This window comes from Salvelinus alpinus, chromosome 2 (genome assembly GCF_045679555.1).
Source record: "Salvelinus alpinus chromosome 2, SLU_Salpinus.1, whole genome shotgun sequence".
Taxonomy (NCBI): domain Eukaryota; kingdom Metazoa; phylum Chordata; class Actinopteri; order Salmoniformes; family Salmonidae; genus Salvelinus; species Salvelinus alpinus.
The window spans coordinates 67,085,977-67,098,023 of record NC_092087.1 but is presented as its reverse complement, the minus strand read 5'-3'; the positions used below and the strand labels follow the sequence as shown (position 1 = coordinate 67,098,023).

General features: G+C 42.9%; 1 pseudogene; it reads right to left on the bottom strand.

Annotated features, from left to right (window-relative positions):
• Nucleotides 1-3,426: 3,426 nt before the first annotated feature.
• On the bottom strand, nt 3,427-10,832 carry LOC139544165 (NLR family CARD domain-containing protein 3-like; annotated as a pseudogene).
• Between the last annotated feature and the right edge of the window lie 1,215 nt (nt 10,833-12,047).

Below are 12,047 nucleotides of genomic sequence, written 5' to 3'. Positions count from 1 at the left end.
TCCGACCGCAAGGCACTATACAGAGTAGTGCGTATGGCCCAGTACATCACCGGGGCCAAGCTTCCTGCCATCCAGGACTTCTATACCAAGCAGTGTCAGAGGAAGGCCCTAAAAATTGTCAAAGACTCCAGCCACCCTTGTCATAGACTGTTCTCTTTGCTACTGCACGGCCATCGGTACCGGAGCGCCAAGTCTAGGTCCAAGAGGCTTCTAAACAGCTTCTACCCCCACGCCATAAGACTCCTGAACAGCTAATCAAATGGCTACCCAGACTATTTGCATTCCCCCCTCTATGCTGCTGCTACTCTCTGCCATTTTAATTGTAGTGTTTAAAGTAATTTGTTTAACATTGAAATGTATCAACAAGACTATTCAGCATTGTACAGTGAAGATACTTCTTACTCAAGAACTGATGGATGGTTGATCCTCAAATAGATATTTGCTGGATTCAGTGTTCTCCATCAAACAAAGCTTATTAGTTGTGCTGAACACTAGACAAAAGGAGATAACATAACAAAACAAAATATGGATAAATCTTACAACCTTACAGGCTGTCGGTTGATAAATTCAGACAAGTTACCACATAGATCATACATCCATCCATATAGATAGCATCAGAGTCTTCTTCAGGGAATATGTTTCAAATATATACCAGACATGGCTGCAGTAGTATTATTCTATCACGCATTCCAGTAATCAGTTATCTGGATACTGTGTGAGAGAGAGAGAGATACATTTTGGCCCCTCAGAGGCCGGAAGGGCGTACTGGCCCTTAAATCTTTGTCCTCTGTGTTTTCCTTGTGTTCCTGGGCCATTTGCCATCCAGTCACTGGCCTAGCACAAACCCCCGCAGCTCCCGCAAGGCAGGGGGGCCCACAAGTTTTGGGGCCCCCAACCGTCCAAAAAGGAAAGGGAAACTTTATTTTATAAGGGAAAATATTTGTTTTTTGAAATGTCTAAATACTTTCAATATTATTCATTTCCATGTCGGCTCTATGCCTGTAAATGCCCTTGTCCAGAGCAAAGGATCCAAATTCCAAACTCTCCAAAAAAGTGTTTACAATTCTAAAAATGGTCAATAATGGATATTAACTGAAAAATGATCGTATATAGTTTCATGCAATACCCCTCTGTGACTTAAAAAAAGAATATATTTATCTCAAAACTTTGATTCCTAAAAGATATGTACGGAGATTTGGTGAACTCCATCAGATTTGTCTAATGAGCAGGGTCAGCTATACCATAAGGACCCCTTGTTCATGTCCTCATTACATGTAGTGCAACAAGACAACTCATGGTCTGGAACGTTCTCTACTTTTGGTAGGTTTAAACAAACAATATTGGAGTCACCATGGTCATAACCATAAACGGTCAACTCTATCTGCCTGATAGATTAAAATAGAATATGCATTTTGGTTCAAATATGTCACATTTAATTAGGTTTTAGAGTCATAAAGCAACTGAGGAAAAACGAAATTTCTACTGTGTATACCACTCTGTAAAACACAAACTCAGTCAGATTTCTGTCTAATGTCAACTCCATCAGAGTGCTGAAAGATCTGATAGAATGGTTATGTTTTTAGTGTGATTTTTTAATTAATAATTTTCCATATTTCCATATAGTTTTTCCATATGTTTGTATTGAACTTTTATTTTTAGAAGCAAAAATATGTTTTGTGTATCTGTTATCAACTCCGTCAGCGGCTTGTCAACTCCGTCATCGATTGCTAACCCCCTTAATATCAATTTTTTCAAAAATATTGTAATCACTGTTCTGCAACATACGCTTAAACAATGAAAATATTTTCTGTTCTAGACCTAAGGGATAATGTTTGCTTTATAAATGTTGTTTTATGTTTAAATCTAGAAAAACATGCCAAAATGCTAACGACCAGGGCCGACATTATCAGCGGGCCTTAGGGGGCCTGGCCCACCATTACCATACCTCCTTGCCCGTCCAATAAAATATTGAAATATTGATCATTAAATTTGACTGAGACGCATCAATCTCAGTCATTGTCCCAAAGGCAGGCTACATTGGCAGGAAGGCAGGCTACAAGCTTAGGTCTGCATAATATGCCCATACAAATGCATTGGGCTTATTCTGGACAGATTTTGGCTAGAGTGAGCCTTCTCGCTTTGCCTCTTCCTGTCTGCTGAAACTATCACTGGAGAAAGCATCAGAGCAAGCGAAACAGCACCCCTCTGTCTCAGTATGTGTAGTAGACCATGTATCTGATTCTGCCTGGACAAAAAGAGTATGGCATGTTATACTATTTCTGGACAGACAGGATCAGATACAAAACAATTTGTATTACATATTTTCAGCCTCCTTAGGGGGAATAGGTGTTGTCATGCCCTCTTCACGACTGTCTTGGTGCTTGGACCATGATAGGTCCTTAGTGATGAGGACACCAAGGAACTTGAAGCTCTCGACCCGATCCACTACAGCCCCGTTGATGTGAATGGGGGCGTGCTCGGCCCTCCTTCTCCTGTAGTCCACGTTCAGCTTCTTTGTCTTGCTCACGTTGAGGGAGAGGTTGTTGTCCTGGCACCACACTGCTTGGTCTCTGACCTCCTCCCTATAGGCTGTCTCATCGCCGTTGGTGATCAGGCCTACCACCACCGTAATGATGGTGTTGGAGTCATGCGTGGCAACACAGTCGTGGGTGAACAGGGAGTACAGGAGGGAACTAAGCACGCACACCTGAGTGTCCCCCGTGTTGTTGCCTACCCTCACCACCTGGGGGCGGCCCGTCAAAAAGTACAGGATCCAGTTGCAGAGGAAGGTGTTCAGTCCCAGGATCCTTAGCTAGTGATGAGCTTGGAGGGAACTATGGTGTAGTCAATGAACAGCATTCTCACGCAGGTGTTCCTTTTGTCCAGGTGGGAAAGGGCAGTGTGGAGTGCAATAGAGATTGCGTCATCTGTGGATCTGTGTGCGAATTGGAGTGGGTCCAGGGTTTCTGGGATGATGGTGTTGATGTGAGCCATGACCAGCCTTTCAAAGCATTTCATGGCTCCAGATGTGAGTGCTACAGGGCGATAGTCATTTAGCAGTGGTGGAAAAAGTACTCAATTGTCATAGTTGATCAAAAGTCAAGATACGTTAATAGAAAATGACTCAGTTTCTACCTACAGGCCATAAGACTGTTGAACAGCTAACCCCTGGCTGTCTATCTGCACATACTGTAATTGTCATCTACCTGCACCTTTAGACTATTTGCACAGACAATCAAGTGGTGGAAAAGGTACCCAATTGTCATACTTGAGTAAAAGTATTTGGTTTTAAATAAACTTAAGTATCAAAAGTAAATGTAGTTACCTTGGCGTTTTTGGGCACCAGGACTATGCATCTAATAGGAGTTTGAACCCCTTGAGTTGGAGTTTGAACTCCTTGAAGAAGACTCCACTGGACACAGGAAACTATTTTACCTTACACAGGGACACTGAGGTGTTGCACTCAAGAAGCCAAAACCCTGCATAGAGGGGCTCAGTAAACGTGGTGTGGAATGTGTGGAGGTGGGTCAGTGTGTCAGAGGTGACACTGTAGAAGGACAGAGTGCCGGCCGGCCAGTCCAGATACACTCCTAGTTTGTGGGAGCCGGAGGAGGGGAAAGGTATGTCAGTGGCACTCTTATTGTGGGAGGCAGAGTAACTTTTATCAGAGCAGTGCAGACTCCAGGACTTGTCATTGGATCCAAGCACACCGTCATCATCCCCCTTGTTCCTGTCGATTCCTTTATATGTCATTCCCATGTAAGACCTAAAAGACCACTCTGCTTCCCAGTAACAGTGTCCAGACAGAGCCTCTCTACACAGCACCATTTCCCTTTGTTCAAATCTCTCTGGGTGATCAGGATACGGCTGCTCCTCCAACCATGTCACCTTTCTGTTCTCCTGGGACAGCGTGAGGAGTCTGTGTGCTGTGTTTGGGTCCAGTGTGAGCTCACAAGCATCTGGTGGGGATCAGGACACAATACGTATTTTACAAATCATCAAGAGGTATATTTTTAACTTCACTGTGCACCCTCTTACCTGCCGAGTGAAACTTCAGGGTGTGTCTCATTATTAGCATATGAACAGAAGAAGCATAGGAGAGAATCATACAAAACATTCCCAGTTGTAAACGGCATCAATGTTCATTGAAACTGTCCCTAATTTACATGCAGCACTGTCAAACATGCCACAAACACTGTATTCTGGAATACAGTTGTAATTCACAGCTTAGTGGTTAATTGGGGGAGTTCGCTGCAATGAGCTCACATTTTATTGTTGGGGCTCTTGCAGTGCTCTTGCAGTATGAGAGGTCCTTCGATGTAAGATATGACGACAAACCATAAATAACCAATGAAAATAGCCTCATCAATAAATGATGTAACGAAAGGTATGGGCTATGTGCTGCATGTAGTTTGATAGTTATAGTTATATCATGAACAAAACAAGAAAGATTGCCATGGCTCCTAAGCAATGTGTGTTAGGCTACACTACCGGTCAAAATGCCAAGAGTGATACGATCGTCGATGGAAGGATCGGACCAAGGTGCAGCGTGGTAGGCGTACATTTTTTATTTATTAAATGAACACCAAAAAAAAGAAAAAAAAAAAGAAAAAAGAAACGTAATGTCTAGTAGGGCTAAACAGCACAGTACCAAAAACAAGATCCCACAAACTACAGGTGGAAAAAGGCTGCCTAAGTATGATCCCCAATCAGAGACAATGATAGACAGCTGCCTCTGATTGGGAACCACCCGGCCAACAAAGAAATAGAAAACATAGATTGCCCACCCTAGTCACACCCTGACCTAACCAAATAGAGAATAAAAAGGATCTCTAAGGTCAGGGCGTGACAAAGAGTGTGCAAAGCTGTCATCAAGGCAAAGGGTGACTTTTTGAAGAATCTCAAATATAAAATATATTTAGATTTGTTTAACACTTTTTTGGTTAACCCATATGTGTTATTTCATAGTTTTGATATCTTCACTATTATTCTACAATGTAGAAAATAATCAAAACAAAGAAAAACCATTCAAACTTTTGACCGGTAGTGTACTTTGTAGTTACTGTGCTTCACTGTAAATATAATGTACTGCTTATAACCCATTGAGCTCTGAATTCTGCTTCCATAGAATGAGAGCCAACATTTGAGTCAACATGAAATACACACTTATTCTTCATTGCAGTCAACACTCACATTTTTAGGCCCAGGTTTGATCCTGCACTCTCCACCATTTTCCATACTGTAGAGATAGAATAATTGTTTTGAGTGACGCACATATGCACACGCCTACATAACGCATAACTCAGAACAAAGGTATCCTTTCTTAATATGGATTTATACTGTAGAAAAGGCCCATGGAGTTGGTGGAATAATCCTTTAATTCATGGCCACTTACTCAGCTGGGCCAGGGCGCTTTAATTAGGTCAGGTGGCAATGACCGACAGATCTCATCCACATAAAAGGAGGAAAACGGCATCGCCTGATCTCGCTGCTTTCTCTTCCTTAACTCCGTCTGCTTGAGAAGTTCTGTGCGTCCATGAATCCACGTAAGTCCACCGACTCTGTTACCTTTCATCTGAACTATCTGTTGCGATCGGGAGAGTGGGCCATCAGTTATTGTTTGTAGTTATTATCGCGGAGCGCGGCTTGGAGCGCACGCTTCAAACATATTGTGAATTGTAAATGATCGCGGCCATACGGATCCTCATAGGCCAATTATGCAATCGATATGGTTAATATGTAATTAAATTAATTACATGTACACATGAAGACAATTGAAAGGGTGAAATGAGAAACGTCATTGTTTGCTAACTGATCGACTTTGATATCAAACTAAAGGAGATTATAGATTGAATGACCATTCACTGTTTGTATTTATTTCATGATTTATGATAAATAGTTAAGAGCCTAAATGACTTACAGGTGATTACTATTGACTTCTTAATGAACTGGATTGTTGAATTCCCTAATTATGTTAATAATGAACGATTGTTATGATTTGATCTTTGTGATTATGAATTTGATTGTACTGTATACATGTTATTTTGTTTCCTTTGTTATGCAGCACAGACTACTCAGTAAATATACCACTATGGTTAAAGGAATTCCTGCCTCAGTCTCATCCATTCTTCTGTCACCTGACACGTGACCACCTGTTCACCTTCACTGTCAGTCATCCTACCTGTCCAGCTACCCACACAGATTCCACTAATCTTTCATATACAAACCCTCTACATACTTGAGTTTCTCCAGACTCAAGTGTGGATCCTCCAGTCCAGCAGAAAGCAGTCTCACTCCTGTGTCTCCTAGGTGATTGTAGCTCAGATCCAGCTCTCTCAGGTGTGAGGGGTTTGACCTCAGAGCTGTGTCGAGAGAAACACAGCCCTCATCTGTGATCAGGCAGCCTGACAGCCTGTAGAGTTGATCAATACTTCACACACTGCTACCATTTAGTAATACAGAAAATGGCAGAAGCATATGTTTTTTCACACGATATTCAACAAATACAGGAATACTGACCTTAGTGTTTCCAGTTTACAGTGTGGATTCTCTAGTCCAGCAGAGAGTAGCTTTACTCCTGAATCGTGCAGGTCATTGTCACTCAGGTCCAGCTCTCTCAGGTAAGAGGAGTTGAGAGCTGAGGCCAACACTTCACAGCATCCTTCTGAGAGCTTACAATGGTTCAGCCTAAATTATGTGTAAAAAAGAAAATCATAACAGCTTACAACAAAAACACTAACAAGACTGTTTAGTAGTACAGACTGGGAATTGTTCGGGGATTCATCCGATAGCATTGAGGAGTTTATCATATCAGTCACGGGCTTCATCAATAAGTGCATAGATGACGTCGTCCCCACAGCGACTATACGAACGTATCCAAACCAAAAACCATGTATTACAGGCAATATCTGTTCTGGGCTAAAGGCTAGAGCTACCGCTTACAAGGAATCAGACACGGACATGGACGCATACAAGAAAGCCCGCTACGATGAGACGTCAAACATGCAAAAGGACAATACAGGCTCCAACACTCTTCGAATGTGTCAGGGCTTGCAGACGATAACGGATTACAAACCCAGCCGTGAGATGCCCAGTGACGCAGAACTCCCAAACGAGCTAAATGCGTTTTATTCTCGCTTCAAGGAAAACAACACCCAAGTCTTGCACGAAAGCCCGTTGTTCCGGATGACCGTGTGATCTCTCTCCATGGCCGATGAAAGTAAAACAACAGGTAAACACTCGAAAGGCGGGCCAGATTGAATACCAGGGTGCATTCTCAGAGAATGCACAGACCAGCTGGTAAGTGCCTTCACGGACATTTTCAATCTATCCTTGTCCCAGTCTGTAATTCCAACATGTTTCAAGCTGACAACCATTGCCCCTGTTCCCAATAACTCCAAGGTAACCTTCCTAAATGACTATAAGGCTGGTCATGACACACATCAACACCATCATCCCAGACACCTACTCCAATTCGCATACCGCCCCAACAGATCAACAGATGACGCAATCTCAATTGCACTTCACACTGCCCTCTCCCACCTGGACAAGAGGGGGAATAACTATGTGAGAATGCTGTTCATAGACTACAGCTCAGCGTTCAACACCATTGTCCCCTCCCTGGGACTGAACACCTCCCTTTGCAACAGGATACTGGACTTTCTGACGGGCTGTCCCCAGGTGATGAGGGTAGGCAACAACACCTCGCCCTCGCTGACCCTCAACACTGGGCCCCTCAGGGGTGCGTGCTTAGTCAACTCCTGTACTCCCTGCTTACCCATGACTGCGTGGCCATCCACGACACCAACACAATCATCAAGTTTGCTGACGACACAACGGTGGTAAGCCTTATCACCAATGGCAATAAGACAGGCTACAGGGAGGAGGTCAGAGACTTGGCAGTGTGGTGCCAAGACATAAACCTCTCCCTCAACGTCAGTAAGACAAAGAAGCTGATTGTGGCTACAGGAGAAAAAGGGGAGAGCACGCCCCCCCCCACCCACATTGACAGGGCTGTAGTGGAGCGGGTTGAAAGCTTCAAGTTCCTTGCCATCCACACCACTAAGGAATCAACATGGTCCACAAACCCCCACACAGTCATGAAGAGGGCACTACAGCACCTCTTCCCTTTCAGGAGACTAAAAAGATTTGGACATGGGCCGTCAGATCCTCAAAAAATTATACAACTGCACCATCGAGAGCATCTTGACTAGCTGCATCACCGCTTGGTATGGAAAATGCACCACCCTTGACCACAAAGCGCTACAGAGGGTGTTGCAGATGGCCCAGTACATCACTGAGGCCAAGCTCCCTGCCATCCAGGACCTCTATATCAAGTGGTGTCAGAAGGCCCAAAAAAGACTTCAGCCACCCAAGCTATAGACAGTTCACTCTGTAGACAGTTCACTGCTTTACCCTGCCTTTTATGTACATATCTACCTCAAATACCGCGTACCGCTACACATTGATCTGGTACTGGTACTTCCTGTATATATCTCCACATTGATCTGGTACTGGTACTTCCTGTATATAGCTCCACATTGATCTGGTACTGGTACTCCCTGTACTCCCTGTATATAGCTCCACATTGATCTGGTACTGGTACTTCCTGTATATAGCTCCACATTGATCTGGGACTGGTACTCCCTGTATATAGCTCCACATTGATCTGATACTGGTACTCCCTGTATATAGCTCCACATTGATCTGGTACTGGTACTCCCTGTATATAGCTCCACATTGATCTGGTACTGGTACTCCCTGTATATAGCTTCATTCTTGTGTATTTTATTCCTCTAGTTACTATTTTTTTTTTACTCTGAATTATTGGGAAGGGCTCATGAGCTATCATTTCACAGTAAAGTCTACACCTGTTGTATTCGGTGAATGTGAGAAATAAAATGTTTGTTTGATTTAAATTAATAAAGTCAATTGAGAATAGTAGTGAATAAAACATTTTTTTGTAAAAAATAATATTTCTGTCGGATGATTAGTATTTAATTATCCAGGTACTTACCTCGCAGTTCTAGAAGCTTTGACCAATGGCAGCAGCTTCAGCAGACCTTCCTCTGATCTGGAGTATTTCTTGAGTTCAAACACATCCAAGTCCTCTTCTGACGTCAACAACACAAAGACCAGAGCTGACCACTGGGCAGGTGAGAGTTCTTCTCTGGAGAGTTTCCCTGAGCTCAGGTAGCTTTGGATCTCATCCACAAGAGAATAATCATTCAGTTCATTCAGACAATGGAACAGATTGATGCACCTCTCTGGAGAGGGATTCTCCCTGATCTTCTTCTTAATGTACTTGACTGTTTCGATGTTGCTCTGTGAACTGCTTCTTGTCTGTGTCAGTAGACCACGTAAACGATTCTGATTGGACTCCACTGATAGACCCAGAAGGAAACGGAGAAAAAAGGTCTAGGTGTCCAGTCTCACTCTGTAAGGCCTTATGCACCGCACACTTGTGGAAGGTGATGGCAGGTTTATATCTGAACATGATCTGCATTTTTCTGATGATGGATTGCTGTTTCGCCATGAGATTCACATTGTTGTTGTTGAATATGAGGAACACATATAAAGCAGCAAGAAACTCCTGAATACTCAGATGCACAAAGCAGTACACCTTCTCTTGATACAAACCAAAGTCCTCACAAAATATTTCTGTGCACACTCCTGAGTACACTGAGGCTTCTTTAATATCAATGCCACACTTCTTCAGGTCTGCTGCACAGAAAATAAGATGACCTTTCTCAAGCTGCCAAAAAGCCAATTTTCCTAGTGATAGTATGATCTTTGGATTCCAATGAGCATCTGTCTCACATTTCCCATAATACTTCACATTCATTTGTTTAGCCTGGACAACCACAAACTGTGTGTACATTTGAGTTAGGGTCTTTGGCATCTCTCTAATCTCTTCTTCACCCATTTTCTCTAGAACTGTAGCAGAAATCCAACAGAAGACTGGTATGTGGCACATGATGTAGATGCTCCTTGATGTCTTTATGTGTGAGATGACTCTGCTGGCCAGGTTCTCATCACTGATTCTCTTCCTGAAGTACTCTTCCTTCTGAGGATCATTGAACCCTCGTACCTCTGTCACCAGGTCAACATAGCTAGGAGGAATTTGAATAGATGCAGCAGGTCGAGAGGTTATCCACAGGCGGACAGAGGGAAGCAGATTTCCCTTGATGAGGTTCGTCAGCAGCACTTCAACAGAGGTTGACTCTGTGACATCATACTTACAATTCTTGCTCTGGAAGTCTAGAGTCATGTGAAACTCATCCAGACCATCAATGACAATCAGAACGTTGTACTTGCTCTCACTGTAATTTCCTGATCGTTTCAATGTCATAAAGGTGGTTGAGAAATTATTCTTCAATCGCTTTGGCATCTTCGATACATTCATAAAGAATATCTACCAAACTGTGTTTTTCCCCAGTCATTGAATTCAGCTTCCGAAAAGGGAGGGGAAAGATGAATTGGACATCCTGATTTGCTTCCCCTTCCAGCCAATCCAGAATGAACTTCTGCACAGATACTGTTTTTCCAATTCCAGCAACTCCTTTTGTTAACACAGTTCTGAGTTGGTTGTCTTGTATGGGTAAGGTCTTAAAAATGTTATTACATTTGATAGGCGACTCTGGTCGTTTCCTGGATGCCGTCTCGATCTGTCTCACCTCATGTTCGAGATTGACCTCTCCACTTCCACCCTCCGTGATGTAGAGCCTTGTGTAGATCTCATTGAGAAGTTTTGTAACGCCTTGCTTAGCCACTCCCTCAAATACACGTTGACAGTTCTTCCGCAGATTGGATTGTAGTTTTTGTTGGCACATCATAACATACCCATCTGAGAGACCTAGCAATGAATTCAAAATACGAGTTTCAAATCCAATACAACCAGTTTAAGACAAGAAGAAATACAAAAAAATACAAAATACATATTTACCAAGATTACCAAAACTAAAATTATTCAATTAATTCACTTTTATTTTGTCTCTTATTATTTACCATCTTCTGTAGAGTTTACAGGAGGGTTTGCTGTGGCAATAACAAGGCCTCCAGTCTCATTGCTGTTGGCTGGAGAAGCAGCCTGAGTTGTAGTTGTTTTCTCTGGCGCTTCCTCAACACCAACCTCTCCTAAAACAGAAAGAGTAAGGTTTCTATGCAGCACTCTAACAGAAACATAATCATGATAGATTATCTTCGCTGTCGGATGAAAACATGGTAACTCGTTATTTAAAAAAAAAATGTTTTAATTGAAAGCAGTAACGTTCACATGGATGCTGATGTTAACTGGACCATCAATATGGCAGCCAAGGAGTGCAGGGGAAATAACATGGGCTCCTGTCTGAGCACTGATGGTGGGATGGACAGAAGCTCCCTGATGTGAAATGGTAGATGTTCTCCCAGCATTTTCTTCCTGACCACTGGCATCTCATTAGGACAAAGAGGGGAGGGGATTTGACTGGTTAGCACCCTAACACCCTTTTCCTCTAATACATTAAGTTTGTCAAGAATGTTGTCTGACTATCAGTAAAAGACAGATGAATGTTGGCAAACATTTGTTATGATTAACTTTATGTGCAGAAATAATAGAACAATTCTGAATTACATTTTTTACAGTCTGTCATTAACTTCTCAGCTAGATTGTTGTGTTTCATCTTCCTCAGGATCTTCAGTGAGATATCCAGAGTGGTCACAAAGCTGTAGGTCTCCACCATCTTGTCCACAATGTCCTCTCACCCTCCACCATCTTGTCCACAATGTCCTCTCACCCTCTAACTGGCATTTTGGGATGGGAGAGAAGTCCAACTGGGAAATAAACCCATCAGGTTGCTTAAGGTACCATTTAAATGTCTTCAACACATCCTTATCCAGCTCTCAGTGGCCAGAAGCAGCTCTGCAGTAGATGTGGCCATTGTAGATCATGGAACACTAGGAAGGAGCAGACAAAAAATAGTGAGGCTTGCCTTAAAAGGGATGTGGCGCAGCAGTCTAAGGCACTTCAGACCCTGGTTCAATTCCAGGCTGTATCACAACTGTCCGTG